We start from the raw sequence: 22,500 nt of genomic DNA on the forward strand, positions 1-22,500 counted from the left end.
TCTACGGCCACTAGCAATTGTACTGCGGCCGCAGTATTTCCACGGTCACACAATGCAGCAGTCACATATGTTTTTATTTTTCGGGTAGCCGCACGGCGTATTTAGAAATCGTGGAGACCGAAAACGTGGGGGTGCCGTACGGTTTTTGATTTGATGTCGCACGGTGACCTTAGGGCGTCGCTGTGGCGGCCATAGAATTTTCAATTTCAGAGTGCGCAAGCGACCGGAACCCAGGCCGGAGCTCGAGCCTGTGTGGACCTTTGGATTGGTGATTGTACCAGTTTACATACAATACACCGCCACCGAAGGTCATTTACTCATCTTATTTTACCTTAAACATGGGGAATTTCAGTTTAAAGTGTCTTGAAAGTGGGTTTTCTTTGGGTCCACGAACGTATTAATTCACTCCATTATTTCTTATTGGGAAAATATTTTTGGAATCCGAACTTTTTGCAATCCGAACAGCCTCCTGGAACGAATTAAATTGGGATTCTGGGGGCACCACTGTATAGACCAGCGTTTCTCAACCTTTTTACCCTTGTGGAACCCTTGAAATAGTTTTCATGTCTCAGGGAACCCCTGCATAAAAATTATTATATACCAATATTAATATCTAGCTCTTTTATATTTTTATCGTAGTTCACGTGGTAAATATAATATTTTTTTCGGATACCTGGTTTGAGGAAAAAATGACCCCCTTTTTGTCAAATTTATTGGCAATGACACAGACAGACCACATGATCAGTGGTGACGTCATCATGTACAGGCCGTGTGCCATGTTCAATGACGAGTCTTTATTCCAGGCGTCCATCGCGCTTCATGGTTGTTATGGTTGTTATAATATCACATTCCCTATGGTTGTTATAATTGTAAATAATATTAGAGGTTGAAGCCTCTATTATAATAACCAAGGAGTTTCCAACAATATGCCGTACGTGTATAGTAAAATTACGAATATTAAATCAACAAAAACTACTCAAAAATACATTAGCCTATTTATTACTGTTACTCGCGGAACCCCGAGCGACCTCTTGCAGAACCCTAGGGTTCCGGGGAACCCCGGTTGAGAAATACTGGTATAGGCAAACACCTATACGCCGATCTCTATCGGTGGACGCACGGTCGACGCAGACTGCCATGGAGGCCGTACGTAGGTGCACGGCAGACGTAGGGGAACCGTGCATCGACCCTGCATTGCCCGCAGGTAGTCACACAGACCGCAAGGCCACCTTACGGTGACTGTGGAAATAGTGCGGCCACTGTAAATTTTGGGGGTTGGGAAAATTCATTTTTCATTGAGAAGAGCTTACGGCAGCCGCACGAATAACGCAAGCCCACCGTATGCCCTACGTACAGTCAATGTGGAACACATCTCCATCATAGCTTGGCTTTGTCGAATTGCTACGGCGAACGTAGAAATGAAAAAAGTTATAACTCCGTCCTATAATTCCATGGCGCCCCTGCGGCCTGTAAAATATAGCCAAACGGCGTAGGGCCTCCCTGAGGCCACCTTAGTTTCTCTGCGGCCGCCGCACGTTTCTGTTAATTCAGAGGGTGTACAGCCGCCGTATCCTCGCCGTAGAGCAAATGTGACCTCGGCCTAAGCAGAGTTCCAACATTTATTTTTAAAATGTATTTGTAATATTCGTGATAATACATTTTTATAAGCAATTTTAGTTGAAGATTTAAATTTGAAAAAATTGTTGTTTGTTTGTTTTTTTCAACAAATTTCAAAACAAATAGCCTTCGGGCATACACATGGGATAGGTTGGTGCAGCCCAGAATTTTGGTACGATTTCACAAAAGTTTGAGGAAGTAGTTCAGTGACAACACAACATAACACATGACAGACGCTGCATATATATATATATATATATATATATATATATATATATATATATATATATATATATATATATATATATAAATATATATGTATACATATATTGCACGGTCATGGCCAAAAATATTGGCACCCTTGCACCTCATTCAACTAACTCACAATTTTCTCTAAAAATAAGTTGAAATTGACAAAAGTATTTTGTCTCCACAATTCCTTATTTCTCTGTTCAAATTACAGAACCTTTGTGTTTAATTCAGAATTCAATATATCCTTTTAAATCAGAAAATACAACGAATTGACAAAATTATTGATACCCTTGACTCAATATTTGATATCACAGCCTTTCGACAAAATGACTGCAGTCAAGCGCTTCCTTTAGCCATGAATGAGCTTCCGACACCTCTCTACTGGCAGTTTGGCCCATTCTTTTTGTGCAAACTGCTCCAGTTCTCCCAAATTTGAAGGGTGCCTTCTCTCAACTGCTGTTTTCATATCTCCCAACAGGTGTTCAATGGGATTTTGATCTTGTCCCATTGCTGGCCGCTTCAGAACAGTCCAGCACTTTGTCTTGAACCATTCCTGGGTGCTTTTTGAAGTGTGCTTGGGGTCATTGTCCTGCTGCAAGAGGGGTCGGAGACCCAGCTTTCTGACACTGGGTTGAACATTGCACTCCAAAATACCTCCTTGGTAATCTCCTGATTTCATGATGCCATGCACACATTCAAGGCATCCAGTGTCAGAGGCAGCACAGCAACCCTAAAACATCACTGAACCTCCTCCATGTTTGACTGTGGGGAAGGTGTTCTTTCCTTTGAAGGCTTCATTTTGTTTTCTGTAAACATAGAAATGATGTGCTTTATCAAAAAGCTCTAATTTGATCTCATCTGCCCGCAGGACATTTCCCCAGAAGGATTTTGGCTTGTTCACGTGTGTTTTAGCAAACTCCAGTCGGGCTTTCTGATGTCTCTCTCAGCAGTGGCGTCCTCCTGTGTCTCCTACCATAGAACCCCCTTTCATTGAGTTGGTGATGGATGATGCAAGTTGAAACTGTTGTACCTTGTGTCTGAAGGTCAGCTTGAATCTGTTTGGCAGTTGATTGAGGTGCTTTCTCCACCATTTGAACAATCCTTCACTGCAATCTTCGATCAAGGTTTCTCTTGCGGCCACATCCAGGGAGGTTGGCTACAGTGCCATGGGCCTTAAACTTCCTGATAACATTGTGTACGGTGGACACAGGAACATCAAGGTCTCTGGAGATGGACTTGTCACCTTGAGATTGTCCATGCTTGGCAACAATCTTGTGTCTGATCTCCTCAAACAATTCTCCAGTTTTCTTTCTTTTCTCATGCTCATTGTGGTACACACAGTGACAGAAAACAGCAGAATGACTCCTTTTCTCTCTTCAAACTGGTTAATTGAGTGATTTTTATATTGCAGGCAGCTGCATCTCACTACAGGTGAGTTCAATTCTAAAGTAAAGGAGAATCATCTGCTTGAAATCTAATTATTTCTTACAACTTCTAAAAGGTGCCAATAATATTGTCCAGGGCATTTTAGGATTACTGTGCGGAATAAGCTAAAATTTCTTTCATTTCTTCAGCTTTTTTTGTTTTGATCCACTGCAAAACAAAGAAATACATCTGTAGATACCAAAACATTTTATAATTTCAACAATTTTATGGAAGAAATTGTGCATTATTTCAAAAGAGTGCAAGGGTGCCAATATTTTTGCCATAACAGAATATATATATATATATATATATATATATATATATACATATATATATATATATATATATATATATATATACATGTTATATTGTTGCGGGGCCGGGTATCGGTGGCGAGCACGACCGCGAGAGGGAGCAGTAGAGTCGGCTCCACCGAACACACCGGAATTGAGGTCGTGCCTTTTGAATAAGTCCGAAAGGCACGGGTCCCTTACAGGACCATGAATCGCCAATAATTCGACCGCGTGCGGTAGGGTCAATTGACAAACTTCAAAATACCAAATTACCCACGCGGGCAAAGCTACCGGGGAATTTACACCCTCGACGGACCTCGAGCGGAACGAGCCGTTACCGTGCCCGAACCGTGTGCAACCCGAGCGGAAGTTACCAAGGCCCGTCGGTCCAAATGAACAATTTACAGCCTTGCTATTTCTCAATACACACCATGCCAAGCCAATGAAAGAAACACAGAAACGAGCTGGAACATTTAACAAAAAGGATATTTATTTATAATGGGGCAGCGGAGCATGCAAGAAGGCAGAGTTAACCGAAGAAAAGGAATGCAATTTACACACACGGCACTTAAACGTTTCTATTTAAAAGACGGGCCCACACACAGACACACATCCCCCAAAAAGAAATGATGGCCGCGGCCTTTATTGATACCCCCAGCTCGGAAGGAAGGTGAGCTGGAGGTAAGAATCTGGCTTGGACCTTCCCGCTTTGTGCGGTTCTCGACAATCTGGCCCGGCGGGTCTCGAACCCGCAGCACAATGCCGCTCCAAGCACCAGGTATGGAGGGTAGCGTCAGGTGCTGGCACACTCCACCGGCAAAACAGGTGACGAGGCAGGCAAAGCGAGTCAGCTAGGCAGGCAGGCAAGCGATTCTCCTCCGGCTCGCAGGCAGGTGATTCACGGCCGGAAGACTCTCTCAGCGGGGCGTCCCCACACAATTATCCATTGTTCTTGACAGGTGGGAGGGATCCATCTCGTGTCATTCCCTCCTCATTGGACAGGCGTGTCGGGTGATCTCCCGGCCGTCCGAGATTTGTTGGGGGCGGGGGGGGTGCTCATGTCTCCACCCCTCGATCATGAAGTTGAGCAGCAATATGTTGCGTTGGCTCCCCATTTGCCGAGAGGCAGCAGACGTGCTCGGACCCCTCCAATTGGCTCAGAGGGGCGCCATGTCCGTATTTGGAGCGAAATCCAAGACGCCAACGTCCAAAGAAACCCCGCCTGGCACATTGGACTCCAACCACATACGTGCTGACGCGCACGCGCGTGGGAAAGGCCGATGGTAAAGAAGCGAAGATGGGCGTTGTTGTTGTCGTGGATGTCGTAGTAGTTGTTATAAAATGTAAAAATCCTAACTCTAAGATAACTCACAGCGCACGTACAATTAATCACCCATTAAACATAGGACTGGACCCTTACTAGAAACACATACTTACTGATATAGCTGATCTATAGGACCTGGCTGTTGTGTGCAGTAAGCTTCCAAATTCGCAACAATATTTGTAGAGTAGATGGAGGAATTTCATTGTAAAGGTAGGATTGTATAGAGTAGCTTGGTCCGTGAACGAGCAGAATACATCTATTTCAATGTAATTTAAGTAGGGAAACTGTCACCTTAAGTTACGTGTCACCACACGAGAGGCGGTGCTGTGTTAATTTGGAAGGGATTAAGGCCAATTTCTTCCAGTGTGTGATTGCACCTGTCACCTTTTCTTACATTTAAAAGACCGGCAATAAAAAGGAATCACGTCCTTAAATCAACAACAACTGAGCCGAACCTTCCAAGCAGGCAAAACATCCTGCCTCCAGTAATGACAACTAACAAATCATGCTAAGAAACGTCAGAAGGTTCGGGGGAGAGGAGAGTTGGGTGTAGAGATGATGGTTGGAAGAGAAGGGCATTACGGTTGCTTCTCCTCAACACACCGAAGAAGGCTACATGATTCTCGTGGTCGTGCTTTGTGAATTTTCCCGCATGTTGGAGCAAGACGCTAGCCATTACTGTTCGCCTGAGTCGCAAAGCATGTGCATCTCTGAGGAGGGAAGAACAGCGTTCCTCATGGCTTCATCACGGAGCCTCAGAAATTGTCTCGTCGTATGGTCGAGGAAGGTGGATGATCGTGGGTGGTGAATGGACCTGGTGCAAGAGAGGAACGGTCGGCATATTCACTCGTGAAAAGAAGCTGCATGGCAGTTTCTGAGCCCCAGTGTTGAATACAGCCACGTGAATACCTCACAGACATTCCCACCCAGAGAGCGGCTTGGCGCCATTTTCGGGTGTGGTTTCCCATGCAGGGACTTCATGATTTCGACGACGCCACATTCAAAAAGGATCATCTTTGGATGAAGCTAAGTGCGAGAATAAAGGAGGGATTTTTCTTTTGTTTGTCTTTTCTCCTTGTCCATTTTTTGTACTGTGTATTGAGGCGCCTCTGCTTTAGGCTGCAAATAACCTCACATTTCATTACCTCATGCTTTGATTTATTTTCATCAATACACTTTCATTCATTACTCTTATAAACACTTAATTTATGTCCATTAAACCCCAATTGAGATTGCTTGTGTCTGTCTATGTGTTGTGGGTTCGAGTACAAACTGTTGTCCTCCGTCGTGGTGAATGCGTCTGATACGTGCTTCACCGCCTCCCATCCCGTGCACGCCATAGTCTCCCAGAAGCTCAGCTGTTGGCCTCCAAGCGAAATTGTTTGACTATCCGTCCATGTCAGGGTTATCTTAACCCCCCCTCCCCCGGACAGGATACATGTATATATATTGTTGCGGTGATCGGTACCGAGACACCAGCTTGTCACTCAAGGGGATTAATCCCCGGTTGTCCTCGGTAGAGCCGGACCTGGGCCACCGCTCACAATTGACGTTATGATACGGTGGGTTGTTTTAAAACCACGAACGCCACCCAGTCAACCATGAGTTCCAATGTCCGCCGTCTAATTATTCCATTTAACTGGAGGTCATGTGGTTACCTGAGCGAGGAGCACACCCTCGGCAAAGCACCAATGTTATCTGATTAGATTTTAACTTGGGCGGCCGAGCGTTTTAACCGCTGGTGCGTACAGACTATTTTTTGGTCAAATCTGTGGTAATTACCTCCCAGTCTATCTCGGTTCGAACAATGCTAGACCAATGAAGGGAAGGACAAACACGGACAGGTTGGAAATCAACAAATAATTTATTAATAATAAAATAAATTAATTAAAAGAACTTTTTATTTGCTGAGGGAAATAAAGAATTTCAAAGCAAAATCAATCAAAATGCCAGGAAAGAGACAGAGCAGAAGTTTAACGGCGGTTGACTTATTTACAGCAAAACACAGACAAGGGTACCCAACGGATCATTCAGGGGGAGGGGAGGGGGAGAAAATCGTCTCGCTTACCAGAAAGTCGTCCGTGAAGCAAACACGTTCTGAAATGCGTGCGTGCGTGTCACGTCCGTTGCCAGCACCCAGCTTTGTCGTACAGCCTCTCACGGGGCAGCCTTGAACGCCAGTCCATACGCTCGTTTGCCGAAGCTCTGGGCAGGACGAACCGTCTCGCTGTTGGCACTGGCCAGACACCCACACGCGCGCTTCCTTCTCCTCTTTTGCATGCCTACACCCACTTCTTGCTCGCTTCTCTCTCGTACCTCTTTCGTTCACGCTTTTTATTATCTCAGAACGTATCTATTTCTTCTTCAGAACGCATCTCTTTCTCTTCAGAACATCTCACTCGCTTCAGAACCTCCCTCTTTCGCCTTTTCCTCTCCAAACGTCTCTCCTCACAGAACGCCTCTCCTCACAGAATGTCTTTTTATATCTTCCGGGCGTCTCTACGAGGTGCGTCCACCCAAAGCTCACTTCACCCCACTGGGGCACGGTTACCACGATGACTTGTGCGCTCTCAAAATAGGCGGGCGTCGGAGCTCGCGAAGGAATGTTCCTGAGGAAAAACGAGGACGGGCCCTCTCCACAGGGTGCCGTCCACCCCAAGCTCACCCCACCCCACTGGGGCACGGTTACCATGACGACCCGTGGGCTCTCAAAAAAGGTGGGCGTCAGAGCTCGCGAAAGAATGCTGCTGAGGAAATATAAGGGCGGGCCCCCGAGCTCGTAAAATATATTTTCTGAGGAAATATAAGGGCGAGCTTCAGAGCAAGTGAAAGATTATTGATGAGGAAATATAAGGGCGAGCTTCAGAGCAAGTGAAAGATTATTGATGAGGAAATATAAGGGCAGGCTTCAGAGCTCGTGAAAGAAATGTGTGTGAATGTGTCTGTCGTAAAGAAAAAAAAAAGCTTCCCATAAGAGAGGGGATCTATCCTTTACCCTTCTCAATGCATCACATTCAAGGAAATAACTATCTGAGGACCTGGATGTGTGGATGCATTCATCAGACCGGATTCTAAAATTCTTAACAATATATATATATATATATATATATATATATATATATATATATATATATATATATATATATATATATATATATATATATATATATATATATATATATTGTGGTTGAGGAAATTCGCAAACCACCATTCAGGTCCCGTAGGTGAGATATCTCTGTAAGTACATGTGTAGTTAGCCCCAAACCCATTGTTTAGAGGGAATAAATGTGATTCATTCGGGCTGCGACCCTTTAAGATAGCCGTTTTTCTGTTCTGTCTTTATTTTGAACCAACCACGTCTCAACCGCCATCACACAACAACCACCAACCGCAACGCCGCTTCACAACAACAACGCCAACAGACACGACCTTTACCTTCACAACTCGCTCTCGTAATCATCGCATCACCACCATTCCAAGCGTCACCGTGGCCAGGGACCGCCACTTTAGACCCTCCACCACCTTCACTTCTCCTTCTGCGGCCATTCCCGCACCACTTGTGAACGCCGAGCGTCAGGCTGTCCTGGCCTCGTGCGGGACGCGCACTGAGCCGCGGGTGCAAAAAGCGGCCTTTCCGAGGAAAAGTCGGATCAGGAATGATACACGCCCACTTCTGATCCGTCCTATCAGCAAGCGCGGGGCAATTTGGCCCCGCCTCCAGGCGCGTCGGAGTAGAATCGATATATGCAAATTGGAGGATCAGGGGAGGTTCACGCCCACTTTTCCTCCGTCCAATGGGCAAGCGTGGCTCTGCCCCCGAGCTCATCCTGATCCGGAAATTTGCATATGGGTTCTCCTGCCGTACTATAAAGCGCCGAGCGCGGGGCGAATTCAGTCAGGAGTTTTTGGGTCGGAAGCAGTTGGAGGCAGTCGGAGTTTTTGGGCTCGGGCGAGTTGGAGAGGTGTGGTGGCGGCGGAGTGTGGCAGCAGCAATCAAGACGGGTCTGGAGGAGAGTCGGAGTCTGTCGGGGAGCTGCAGAGAGGGGAAGCCGGGAGCGCGGTCGAGGTCGCAGTGGAGTCGCTCGTCGCGGGACCCAAGCCAGCCAGCTATCCTCTTTCCTCAGAGCATCAACAAATCCCCCCTGTTTCCCCCCCCCACGCTGAGATAGGGCGGAAAGGGGGCCCCGTTCCCACCCCATTCCAAGCAGTGCCAACGAAACCCGCGGAGGAGCGCGGAGTTGGGGCACCGCCGCCGTATTTGTGACTCATCGCAAGATGGGTAGGCTCCGCCCGGTCTCGCGCCCACAAACCACGTCTGCCCCCTTGTCGTTGAGGGTGGCCCTTTCCTTTTGCTTTTGAGTATATGTGTTGTCGGCGCCGTCTGTAAAGTAAAACTGTGTAAGTGTTGCCGTGTGCTCGCGTAGTCGGTAGTATCTCTGCATTGTTGTGTTTCTTCTTTTGCAATTGCTTTTGGTGCATAATTGTTGTAATTGTATATGTGTGCTATCCGTGTGCCGCGGATAAAATGTGCCTTATGTTGAACTGTTTTTCCCGTTTCGCTTCGTCTTTTCTTTAATTGAATCTCCATCTTACTTCACATAAAGGGTTGGTCATGGGCTAAATATGCCCGATAATTAATCGGAACCGTCGAGGTTGACGATAACACCGCTCGGTTATCCCGATAGTACGGAACGGGTCGCTTAAAGTGGCCTGTGTCCGAAGTCGACCTGCGGCGAGGTGCGATCGCCCGGTCTACCCTCCGTGTGGGTACTTAAGTAGGTCGAATTTGGCGAACAACCCTATCCCATGCGGGGGGCCGATTGGCACGATCGTGGTGAGGCCGAAAGGCCCACCCGTGACTAGTTCCCGGCGTTAGTCCGAGAGGGTCACGACGGAATTGTCCGTCCGGTGGGCGACGTGCCGCGATTCGAGTTACGTGGCCGCTCGCACGCCGGCGGGCGCGAATTCGCAACACTGGTGTCAGGTCGTGGGACACAAACCCATCCCCCTCCTCGCGGCACTGGTGTCGGAGAGCGGGAAAACGGGCTCTCCTGTCTCCAGCTAAATTCACGGGAATCGGTCCAGGGGTGAGAGGAGCGACCCCCGATTCCCTCCAAATTACGAGCGATTCAAATTAACCCCTTACGAGAAATAAGATGGAGTCTCAAGGCGAGCGGGAGCCGGGGGTATTAGGTATGTGTAGTAATGTAGGATCCATGGCCCAGGTCGGTTCTTTTTATAATTATAACCCCACCACTAACTGTGGTCAGTGGGAGCGGCTTGAGCACGAACTTTGCCGGCAAACGGAGTCGCACAATGGCAGCGCGATCGCACCTCAGCGCAGCACGGAGCGGGCTGATATTAATGGCACAGCACGAGGCGTGAGCTCCCAGTCACCGGTTCAAGGCACGTGGTCACGGCATGTGCCATGGCAGGCGTGGCAGGATGACTATGCGAGCATTGGCAGGCTTCAGGCACAATTGGGGGATGTCTTGGAAAAGGTGAAGCGTAATGAAGAATATATCGAGGAGGTGCAAAGTGGAGTGGACGAGTCGCAACGGCACGCCGACGAGCTTCAGAAAAATTACGTGTACGGGGGGACACAGCGATTGGACGATTTACTGGAACGAATTCTGTGGCAAAAACATGACTTGGCCAATAGAGTCGACGAACTATGTGGGAAAAAGAATTTGGTAGTGTTTTATACCCGTCAGTTGGAATATGCGAAGAGCAAACTGAACAAAAGAATCGAGGAACAGCAGATTGGTATCTCCCAGGAAAGGAAACAATGGGAGGAAGAATGGAAAACCGAGCTCGAAAAGAAACAAAAGGAGCACGACTTGGAAGTAAAACAATTAATGGAAAAATTATTGTAGGAAGCAAGGCGGTTCAAAGAACTGGAGGGGAGAGTGAGGGAAATACAGTTGGAAGAGAAAAAATGTGAACACGATGGGGAGTTGGAACAATTGAAGGAAGAGATAAGAACAGGCAATCAGGAAAGAGAAAGCCTAGAATGGAAGATAAAAAGAGGAGAGAGACAGCTGGAGGAAAGGAGAGAGGAATTGCTGGAAAAGTCAGAACAGTTCAAAGAACTGCAGGGAGAATTGAGGGAGGAAGGAGAAAGGAAAACAAAGCTCGAAAAGGAAAAACGCAAACAAGATGGGGAATTGGAACTACTGAAGCGAGAGGTAAGGGCAAGCCAGTTTAAAAGAGAAATCCTGGAAGGGGAGATAAGAATGGGAAAGGAATGGCAGAAAAAACTAAATGAATACAGTAAAAAAAGGGACGAATTGAGGAGGGAAGCGGTGGAAAGAAGAGATGAAATGAGTGAAGAAGCACGCAAATTGAGAACGGAATTGGAAAAGAAAGCTTCTGAGTTACAGAAACACCAAAACAAAGAGACGGAATTACAAAACGAGTTGAGGATGGTGAGAGAAGAAAGAACAACAGCAGAGAATGAAACGTTAAGGAACCACACTGTACAGATTGAACAATTAGAAGCCAAAGCAAAGTCTGAGTGTGCGGAGATGAGGACGGAATTAGAAAAAATAGCTGCTGAGTTACGGAAACACCAGAACAAAGAGAGGGAACTACAAAACGAACTGAGAGTGTTAAAAGAGGAAAGGAAGAGAACGGAAAATGAAACTTTAAGAAACCACACTGTGCAGATCGAACAGCTGGAAGCGAAGGCCAGACTAAAGAATGAGGAACAAGAAAGAGTACTGAAAGAACAAGGAATGAGACAGGAGAAAGAAAGATGTCAGTTGAAAGAAACGATGAGATTGCAGAACGAGGAACAAGAGAGACAGTGGAATATAAAACTGAAAGAGTATGAATTTGAAACTGAACGACAAAAGGAAAAAAAATAGGTTTGAATAGGAGGAGAAAGTAAAGGAGCAAGGAATGAAGCAGGAAGGAGAAATCAGGAGATTGAAGGACACAACGAGATTGGAGAGGGAAGAACGAGAGGAACAATGGAATAGAAAACATAAAGAACATGAATCTGAGGTTGACCAATTGAAAAAAAAGCTGAGGCTGGAGTACGAGGAGATAGACAAAGAACAGCGAATGAAACACAAAATGGAGATGAACCGAATGAAGAAAACCATGAAACTGGATAAGGAAAGACAGGAGAGGAAACAAGGAAGAGTAATGAGACAGCAGCGAATGAAACACAAAAAGGAGATTAACCAAATGAAGAAAACCATGAAACTGGATAAGGAAAGATAGGAGAGGATACAAGGAAGAGTAATGAGACAGCAGCGAATGAAACACAAAATGGAGATGAACCAAATGAAGAAAACCATGAAACTGGAGAAGGAAGGACAGGAGAGGAAACGAGGAAGAGTAGTGAGAGAACAGCGAATGAAACACAGGAAGGAAATGAGCCAATTGAAAGAAACAATGAGATTGGAAAACAAAGAACAGGAGGAACAGTGGGAGAGAAAACAACAACTATATGAGTGTGAAATTGAACAACTAAAACGGAGAGCGAGATTGGAGTCAACGGAGATTGAGGAGCTCCGGAGGGAGAACGAACAGCTCATGGGGCTCAGAGAGAAAGAACGACTCAAATGGGAAGGAAAAAGGAACCAGGAAGAGACAGAAATAAGGAACAAGGAGAGAAAATGTATAGAGACACGGGAGACAGAAAAAATAGAGAGACTGCATGATAATGACAAGGTTAGAGACGTACACACACACGGAGGTAGTGGAGGACCATGAGGGGGAGCTGGCGGACTGGGTGGAGACCCAGTGCGAGCAGCTGGATGGCCTTCTCCAGGAACGAGGGGAGGGAGTATGCCCCCTTGAAGCGAGTCACGACCAGGTGGGTTCGGTCGTGCTTTGTGAGGTTGAGGGGACGGGTGCTGTGGACAGGTGCACGGAAAGCTTGGGGGGTATAGAGGCCCCGGAGACCCTTGTGGGGACACGAATCCCCAGTGTGGTTGTCCCAGTCTGTGTGGTGCAAGGTGTGAGTTCGCCCCCGTGTGTGGAAGCGACCCCGTGTGTGAGTGGTGTGGTGGTGAGTGTGCCGAAGGGCGTGCTCCCCAGCACGCCGTGTGTAAGTGAGACACTGTGGGCGAGTGTCACCACGTGTGCAAGGGTAATGGCACGAGTGAGTGAGCGGCCGAGTGTGAGGGATACAGTGTGTGCAAGGTCGCTGTGTGTAAGGGAGATGTCGGTGGGCATGTGTGAGCATGCAGCCGCGTCTCCCGGTGTGAATGTGAATGTGATGGAGTGGTGTATGAGTGTCGTGGCACGCAGGTGTGCGTGGTTGGAATGTAGACAACAACGGCGACAGAGGGACAAAAGCCGAGTAGCGGCTGTAGCTGTTTCGGGGACCGCGCCGGGTTCACCCAGCAGCGAGCTTGCGGTCCGTGCTGTGCAACGCACGAGGCCCCCACGTGCTCGCTTGTGGGAGTGAAGTCCCGGTCCAGAAACGCACGCGGTGGATTTGCCGATCCCGCGGACGGACAAAGTTTCGGCAGGATAACGAATTTGGACCGGATGGGTTCTCCACGCGGGCGGGTGTGTTCGGCTCCAACGGGCAGAGCACATGTGTTCGCGTGGGGAACCCCTCGAGACGTGGGGCTTGTGTTTTTTTTTATGCGCACAGTGACGTCATGGCTGCACGTGGGGTTGGAATCTGGCAGGAGGGGTATCCCTGCCGGATGGTACCGTCCAAGGAGGGACGAGGTACACGTGCAGCTGCATGACGTCACGGGCAGGTGCAAAGTGCGCGAGCTGTGAGTTGCCGCGCTGGTGCTGCGCATGTGGAAAAAAAAAAGCAGCAAGCCTCGCTTTCGGGTGAACAGGTCAGGTCAGGTATGGGAGCATGTCTGGCCATCCCCCAGGCAGATGCCAGGCCCATCCCCATCTCCTTGAGATGATGGTCAACCTGTTGCAACCATGAGGTATGTGGTCGACCCACTGGCCTCCTCCACTCATGAGACTCCCTCGCTGAGAGAATCTGGTGAGCAGGATCAGAGTCAGGAAAACGAGCCACATGTCCATACAGCCGCAACTGACTCTCACGGACTATGCAGGTAACAAATCTCATCCGAGTCTCTCTCAGCAACCGCTCGTTGGACACAAAATCCGACCAGCGATAGCCAAGGATTCTCCGAAGAGACCTGGTACCAAAGGAATTAAGTCTCCGTCTCAGATCCTTGGTCAGAGTCCAAGTCTCGCACCCATAGAGCAAGACTGGAAGTACCAAGGACCTGAAGACTCGGACTTTCGTCCTCCCGCACAGGTACCGGCAGCGCCACACCCCATGATCCAGTGAATCCATGACTCCCCAGGCCCGACCCAGACGTCTATTGACCTCTGACTCGCAGCCAGCAGAGACATGAATATCACTGCCAAGGTAAGTGAATCTCTCCACAACCTCAACATCCTCACCACAAACAGACACAGACAGGACAGCAGCATCCAAGATGTCACCGAAAGCCTGGATCTTAGTTTTGACCCAAGAAACCCGTAATCCCAACGGCTCCGACTCCTCATTCAGCACCTCGAGGGCCCCCAAGAGGATGTCTAAAGTCTCCGCAAAGATGACTGCATCATCTGCAAAGTCAAGGTCCGAGATCTTGACATTCCCAAATGACGCACCGCAACTTGATCTCTCCGACATCCTCCCTAGAATCCAGTCCATACAAGTGCTGAAAAGTGTGGGGGCAAGTACACATCCCTGACAAACTCCAGTAACAACTGGAAATAAGTCAGAGATGGTACCACCACACTTCACAGCACTCTCAGTACCAGAGTAGAGTTCAGACATCAGATCGATCAGTTTTGGTGGCACCCCACGAAGACCAAGAATCCTCCAGAGGACATCCCAATTCACTGAATCGAACGCTTTACAGAGATCAACATAGGCTGCAAGCAGCCCCTGCCGAAACTCTCGTCTACGTTCGGTGAGGCCACGAAGTGCAAGGATACGGTCAATCGTTGACCTCTTTGGTGTAAAGCCTGACTGCTCTGGACGCTGGTGCTCAAGCAGATGGTGGCGAACCCTATCGAGAATTATCCGAGCAAAGACCTTGCCCGGCACTGAGAGCAGCGTCACCCCTCGGTAGTTGTTGCAGTCTTGGCGATCACCCTTCCCTTTCCAGAGAGGGACAACAAGGCCCCTCTTCCAGTCAGTTGGGATGATGCCTGTGTTCCAGGCAGAGCACAAAACTGCATGCAACAGCCTTGAGTGCAGCATTTCCACCAGCCTTGAGAAGTTCGGCATGGATGCCACAGATCCCTGGAGCTTTGCCCCGTTTCAACTGGTTCACCGCAGCCCGTGTTTCCACAAGCGTAGGTGGACCACAGTTGATTCGAGGGTCAGCAACAGGGATTGTAACACCCTTGACGTCCAACTCGACAGTTGGGGGATCAGCCTGGTACAACCGCTCAAAGTAACCGGCCCAGCGGGCCTTCACTTCAGACTCCTCTGTCAAGAGCCTACCACTCTCTGCTCGAACTGTAGTGCTCCGAGGGATGGGCTTGGATGAACGTAATGCGCGAATTCCCCTGTAAGCGGGACGAGAATCACCTGTCCACAGGTGATGCTCTACCCCTTCACAGATTCCTCGCACATAGGCCTCCTTGTCCACCCTCAGTGCACGTACAGTTTTACGCCTCAGCTCCCTGAACAGCTCAGCTCTGCCATTCAGCCTGGCCCTGCGACTCTGGTCAATGGTATCCAGTGTCCCTTGAGAGACAAAATTCTTCTTTGCCCTGCGGTGAGCTCCAAGGCATCCACCGGCAACATCAAGGATGGTGGTCTTGAAGGCGCTGCACAACTCTTCAGGACCCCCCAAAGCACCCAGACCCCCCAAGTGTCCACTCAGCCTGTTCGCAAACTCCTCAGCTACTCTCTCATCCCTGAGCTTGGCAACATTCAGCCTCGGCTGGGATGGTACCATTCTCCAGGATTTAAGGTGCAGCTTTCGAGTTGCTACAACAAGCCTGTGGTCAGTATTGAGGAACTGAGCACTCCGGTAGACCCTGCAGTTCTGGATCATCCTCCAACGACCGTCAATGAGGACATGGTCAATCTCCTTTGCCACACCGCCAGCGTTGGAATACCAAGTCCAGCGATGAGCTTGTGGGCGCTGAAACCATGAACCAGCCACCCTAAGTCCATGACTTCTTGCAAAGTCAAGGAACTTAGTGCCATTCTGGTTCATAGTTCCTGACCCATGGGGACCAACACACACCTCATAACCGTCCCTATCAGTTCCAGTCGGTGCATTGAAATCCCCCAAGACTAGAAGTGTATCTCGTCTGGGGCACTGATCAACCACAGACTCGAGTGTGGCGTAGAATGCATCCTTCACGGTAAGATCACTCGCCTCAGTCGGAGCATAAACAGAGACCAGGGAAATGACACCTAAGGAGTGACGAATCCTTAATCTCATAATACGCTCGTTGACCGGTGTTACCTCAATTATCATTGGGGTCAGCTTATTGGACACAGCTGCAGCAACTCCTTGGGTATGGTAACCATCAGAGCGACCAGACCAATAGTAGGTGTAACCACCCACCATTATCTCGCCGCAATCCGGTCTCCGAACCTCAGAGAGAGCTGCAATCCCGATGTCCAAACGCTTGAGCTCAGATGATAACAGAGACAGGTGATCATCCTCTCTTAGGGATAGGACATTCCAGGCACCCACCCGAAGGGACCGCCTCAGGTTAACCCAAGGAGACCGCCGTCTGGTGGACAACACCTCAGCACCACTCCGACACACTCTCCCGCAATCTGACCCAGGGATGTTACCCCGTGGTTTCCCTCCTATCAAAGATTGGGGGTCCCGAAGGCTTTGCCCCAATCCCGTCATCCGGTGAGCTGCCCTGCGAAGGGAAGCTGCACAGGAGGTACTCCCACGGAGTGGGTTTTCAGATTTTTTTGCATTTTTGCGTTTTGCGGAATGAAGGGTTTTGCGGTGGCCGGAGTGCAAATCCTGCCACCAACCTCCTAATAAGAAGTGACCCAACTGCAGGAGGACGTCCGCAGACACAGTTGGGCACTAGATATGGATGGCCGTTGGCTCACAAGGAGCTCCTCCGCACTTTGACAGGTTTTGTTTTTAATCCTGCTGGGTGTCCATATCCAAACACCCTCCTCACCAGAAAACCTGGTGGGGGAGACGGTTTAGTCGCCGACAACCCGACCATGGAACAGGTTAGTACAGGTTTACATGGTACCTGTAGCAGGTCACAGATCGAACCTGACCTGACCCCGGAGGGGTCATGCCTGCCCCGGAGGCAGTCGTGCCTGCCAAAGGTGAACAGGATTCTCGGGCAAGGGGTGGAAGACCCCCTTACCCGGGCACAGGATGACACTAGTTCGGGGGAAGGGTTAGCTTCGTTAGACCAGCTCCATGGGGCAGGGGTAAGTCCTCATGGGCCCCGTGGAATGGTTAGGTAGAGGGATTTAGATGAGATTTAGGTTGGGAAATTGATTTATGGGATTATTTGAGGACAGTGACAGACTGTGGATGTGTAGAGGGGACGTAGTTGAGCTACGTAGTGTTAAATGGAATGTGCTATAGGTTTAGGGACGACTTGGGAGCACGAGTTAGTTAGGGGATGTAGTTAGCAGGATGGCAGAGTTCAGCGGTGTGTGTGTTGAAGAGTTGGTGAGTGAAGTGGAAGCATGTGCTTGGTGAGTGAGTGAGGCCAGCGGGTCTGTGTGTATGGAGCGAATGTGGAATGCATGGTGCGATGAGTGATTGAGGGGAGGAGTGACTCCCGCCCAAGGGACCCCAGGGTCAGTGTAGAGTGAGTTAGGGGGTGAGTCAAATTTACAAAATGGAGGTCGTTTTGTTGTTGGTGGGAAAGTAGGCTCTATACCCATTTGGAGGGGTGCAGGAGCCCTGTTGACGGGCTGGGAGCGTGGCTGCGAAAGTTGAGTATCGCTGAGTGGGTACCCCGGGCACCAGGCTAGTCGGCCGTAGTAGGCCAAGGGCCCATGGGGGGCCGGGATAGCGTTGTGGGCACGGGTGCGCCCGCTTGGTGCGGGGGCCCGGGGCGCCATTAGCCGCGTGGGCAGTGTTGTGGGCACGGGTGACCCTCAGAAAGGGGCCCAGGAAGCCAGCCTGCCACGTGTGCGTTTCAGGGGAGGTGCCATGGGGAGCTGGTAGGCTCGGAGGCAGTGTAGTGCCCGGGGGTGCCATAGCTGGAGATTCGGCAGAGGGTCGTGCCTGCCAAAGGGAGCCACGCGTCCCAGCCATGAGACCGTGTGAGGGCACGGAAAGAAAATTGGGGGGCGAGGCCCAAAATAGTGAGGACACCAACGCAGGCGACGGGAATCTGGGTTGTTAGAACCAATAGTTTAAGCGTGAGGCGCTTGTTGAAAGCCCCGGGGTAGTTTAACAGTTAAATGGATAGGGTAGATTCGGAGATGTACCCCTCCGCACCATCCATCCCCTCGCTCTCGTTGTGGGCCGCTGGACCCACTTTGTGTTATAGATCGCTGAAGTCTGGGGAGGCCATCCTGAGGCTTGAGTCGGGCCTCGACACAGGATGCTAGCTCTCCCTTATTCCCCTCCGGGAAGGGAACGTAGGGGTTGGGAGTAGGCCAGGTGACAGGATAGGTTAGCCGAACAAGGATGATAAAGGGGGTTAGGAGACGAATTATAGTGGGGAAGTAAAAATAAAAACAACCAAAAAATAAGTTGGGGCTAAATTGGGGTTTGACAAATTAAGGGAATGGGTATAGACTATAGACAGTGACAGGCAAAGGCGATAGGTTGGGAGGGAGACCGTAGGGTAGGTCCGAGCCTGCCTTCCGAGTGGCCAGCACCACCGCACTCCCTCCACCAACCTCCACTGAACGGCAAAGGCTGGCCAGCTTCATCTGCTGGCTGCGTTGCTGCAAGGCCTGTGCCGGCCCACTTCATCGGCAGCTGTTGTTTTGCGGCAAGGCCTGTGCCGGCTGGATCGTCAGCAGCTGTTTACTTCAAGGCCTGTGCCGGCCAGTTCATCTGCTGGCTGTGTTTGCCTGCAGCGGCCCTGTGCCCTGTTCTGCAGGCTGTTTGCCTGCTGCTCTTGCCATGCCATGCCCACTGCCCATGTTCACCAGCCCCCGTTCAATTTTGCTTTGCCCCCCCCCCCTGTTCATTTCCATGTGCGCCAGGATCAAAGCAACAGTTTGCAAGCTGCAAGAACTGTCCTGTTGGCAGCTACAACACGGGCCTGCAGTGGCGGCCCGTGCACCGTGTTTGCGTCCATCCATTAATCCATCCATCCATCCATCCATCCATTGTGCTCATTGCGTGTGCCACTTGAGCTGGCACGGAGACTGCGTTTGTGCAGCCCATGCACCGTTCTGGTTCACTGCGTTCAGTTCAAAAGGGAAGGCCTTGGACTGCGTGTGAGCAGCCGGCCACGTTCCCTGTCACCTGCATTGTTTGAGCCAGAGACTGCATGTGAGCAGCCTGGCTCCCTGCTAACTGCTTTCTTTTTGCAGAGTCCATTGATCCTGGGCCATGGTTTCGTGTAAAATTTGTAAGTTAAGGTTAAGATGTATTGTACTGTACATATGAGTGCGCCCCCGGCATGTATGTTATAGCGCCGGCAATTTTATTTAAGTCGTCCGTGTGACCCTTTAAGATGCGACCCTTTAAGATAGCCGTTTTTCTGTTCTGTCTTTATTTTGAACCAACTACGTCTCAACCGCCATCACACAACAACCACCAACCGCAACGCCGCTTCACAACAACAACAACGCCAACAGCCACGACCTTTACCTTCACAACTCGCTCTCGCAATCATCGCATCACCACCATTCCAAGCGTCACCGTGGCCAGGGACCACCACTTTAGACCCTCCACCACCTTCACTTCTCCTTCTGCGGCCATTCCCGCACCACTTGTGAACGCCGAGCGTCAGACTGTCCTGGCCTCGTGCGGGACGCGCGCTGAGCCGCGGGTGCAAAAAGCGGCCTTTCCGAGGGAAAGTCGGATCAGGAATGATACACGCCCACTTCTGATCCGTCCTATCAGCAAGCGCGGGGCGATTTGGCCCCGCCTCCAAGCGCGTCGGAGTAGAATCGATATATGCAAATTGGAGGATCAGGGGAGGTTCACGCCCACTTTTCCTCCGTCCAATGGGCGAGCGTGGCTCCGCCCCCGAGCTCATCCTGATCCGGAAATTTGCATATGGGTTCTCCTGCCGTACTATAAAGCGCCGAGCGCGGGGCGAATTCAGTCAGGAGTTTTTGGGTCGGAAGCAGTTGGAGGCAGTCGGAGTTTTTGGGCTCGGGCGAGTTGGAGAGGTGTGGCGGCGGCGGAGTGTGGCAGCAGCAGTCAAGACGGGTCTGGAGGAGAGTCGGAGTCTGTCGGGGTTCGGAGTCTGTCGGAGAGCTGCAGAGAGGGGAAGCCGGGAGCGCGGTTGAGGTCGCAGTGGAGTCGCCCGTCGTGGGACCCAAGCCAGCCAGCTATCCTCTTTCCCCAGAGCCTCAACAATTCTCCCCTGTCCCCCCCCCCCCCGCGCTGAGATAGTGCGGAAAGGGGGCCCCGTTCCCACCCCATTCCAAGCAGTGCCAACGAAACCCGCGGAGGAGCGCGGAGTTGGGGCACCGCCGCCATATTTGCGGCTCATCACAAGACGGGTAGGCTCCGCCCGGTCTCGCGCCTACAGACCACGTCTGCCCCCTTGTCGTTGAAGGTGGCCCTTTCCTTTTGCTTTTGAGTATATGTGTTGTCGGCGCCGTCTGTAAAGTAAAACTGTGTAAGTGTTGCCGTGTGCTCGCGTCGTCGGTGGTATCTCTGCATTGTTGTGTTTCTTCTTTTGCAATTGCTTTTGGTGCATAATTGTTGTAATTGTATATGTGTGCTATCCGTGTGCCGTGGAATAAATGTGCCTTATGTTGAACTGTTTTTCCCGTTTCGCTTCGTCTTTTCTTTAATTGAATCTCCATCTTACTTCACGTAAAGGGTTCATAGTGGGCTAAATACGCCCGATAATTAATCGGAACCGTCGAGGTTGACGATAACACCGCTCAGTTATCCCGATAGTACGGAACGGGTCGCTTAAAGTGGCCCATGTCCGAAGTCGACCTGCGGCGAGGTGCGATCGCCCGGTCTACCCTCCGTGTGGGTACTCAGGTAGGTCGAATTTGGCGAACAACCCTATCCCACGCAGGGGGCCGATTGGCACGATCATGGTGAGGCCGAAAGGCCCACCCGTGACTAGTTCCCGGCGTTAGTCCGAGAGGGTCACGACGGAATTGTCCGTCCGGTGGGCGACGTGCCGCGATTCGAGTTACGTGCCGCTCGCACGCCGGCGGGCGCGAATTCACAACAATATATATATATATATATATATATATATATATATATATATATATATATATATATATATATATATATATGTATATGTATATATATGTATATGTATATATATGTATATGTATATATATATATGTATATATATATATATATATATATATATATATATATATATGTATATATATATATATATATATATATATATATATATATATATATATATATATATATATATATATATATATATATATATATATATATATATATATATATATATATATATATAGCTGCGAAAGTAGGTGTACAGTAATGAAAAACAAAACTTTACCTGAAAATAAAAGATGTATTTAAGAAACAGTTACGAAAATAAAAATATTAGAAATGGTAATAATGATTTGTTGAATTAAATGAATTATAGTATTAAATGAATCCTAGCACCACGATTGTAATACTGGTATAATCCTTACTGTATACCTACTTTTGCAGCCCCGTGTGTGTGTGTGTGTGTGTGTGTGTGTGTGTGTGTGTGTGTGTGTGTGTGTGTGTGTGTGTGTGTGTGTGTGTGTGTATATATATATATATATATATGTATATATATATATATATATATATATATATGTATATATATATATGTATATATATATATGTATATATATATATGTATATATATATATATATATATATATATGTATATATATATATATGTATATATATATATATATATATATTTGACCCCTCCCACACTCCTCTTGCCGAAAAAGCTGCATAAAGCAACTCAAGAAGACCTACTCAAGTTAAGTGCTATGATGTTTCGAACCCTTCCCAAAGTTCCTCAACAACTATAAAAACGTTCACACATTGTACACACATGAGAATCTCAATGCGATACGCCCCCTCAGCCACTAGACCAATTTCATTGCTGATTGGCAAATCAGCGATAGTTTCAATATTCGCTTGGCAAATTTGCCAATTTGATTGGCAAATCAGCAGACAGCTTTCTGTCTGCTTTATGCAGCTTCTTCTGCTCGAGGAGTGTGAGAGGGGTCAATTGGTTATATAATCCTAGCCACCTGGGTTTTTTTCCCCCTCGCTTTCTAAACATCCTTGAAATACACAAATAGTGATCCTTTGACACAACCTTACATTGACAACTGATTTAAAACACTAAAACACTTGCTAACAGCTCATTCAATTGAATAATGTGAGGATATATTGCCACTTGCTCAGGATTTCTTGTTTTGAACCTGATCCACTACAATTTCTGCTTTTGAATTTCTTAACTTTCATTATGAGATGT

The 22,500-nt window shown here is 48.8% G+C and overlaps 1 protein-coding gene across 1 annotated transcript in view; it reads left to right on the top strand.

Moving 5' to 3' along the window:
- LOC147022502 (contactin-associated protein-like 5) overlaps positions 1 to 22,500 on the top strand; it is a 774,700-nt gene that overhangs the window by 669,859 nt on the left and 82,341 nt on the right. The window lies entirely within an intron of this gene.

The sequence above is a fragment of the Eptatretus burgeri genome, chromosome 8 (genome assembly GCF_056783735.1).
Source record: "Eptatretus burgeri isolate ZD-2024b chromosome 8, Ebu_testis_v1, whole genome shotgun sequence".
NCBI classification, from domain to species: Eukaryota; Metazoa; Chordata; class Myxini; order Myxiniformes; family Myxinidae; genus Eptatretus; species Eptatretus burgeri.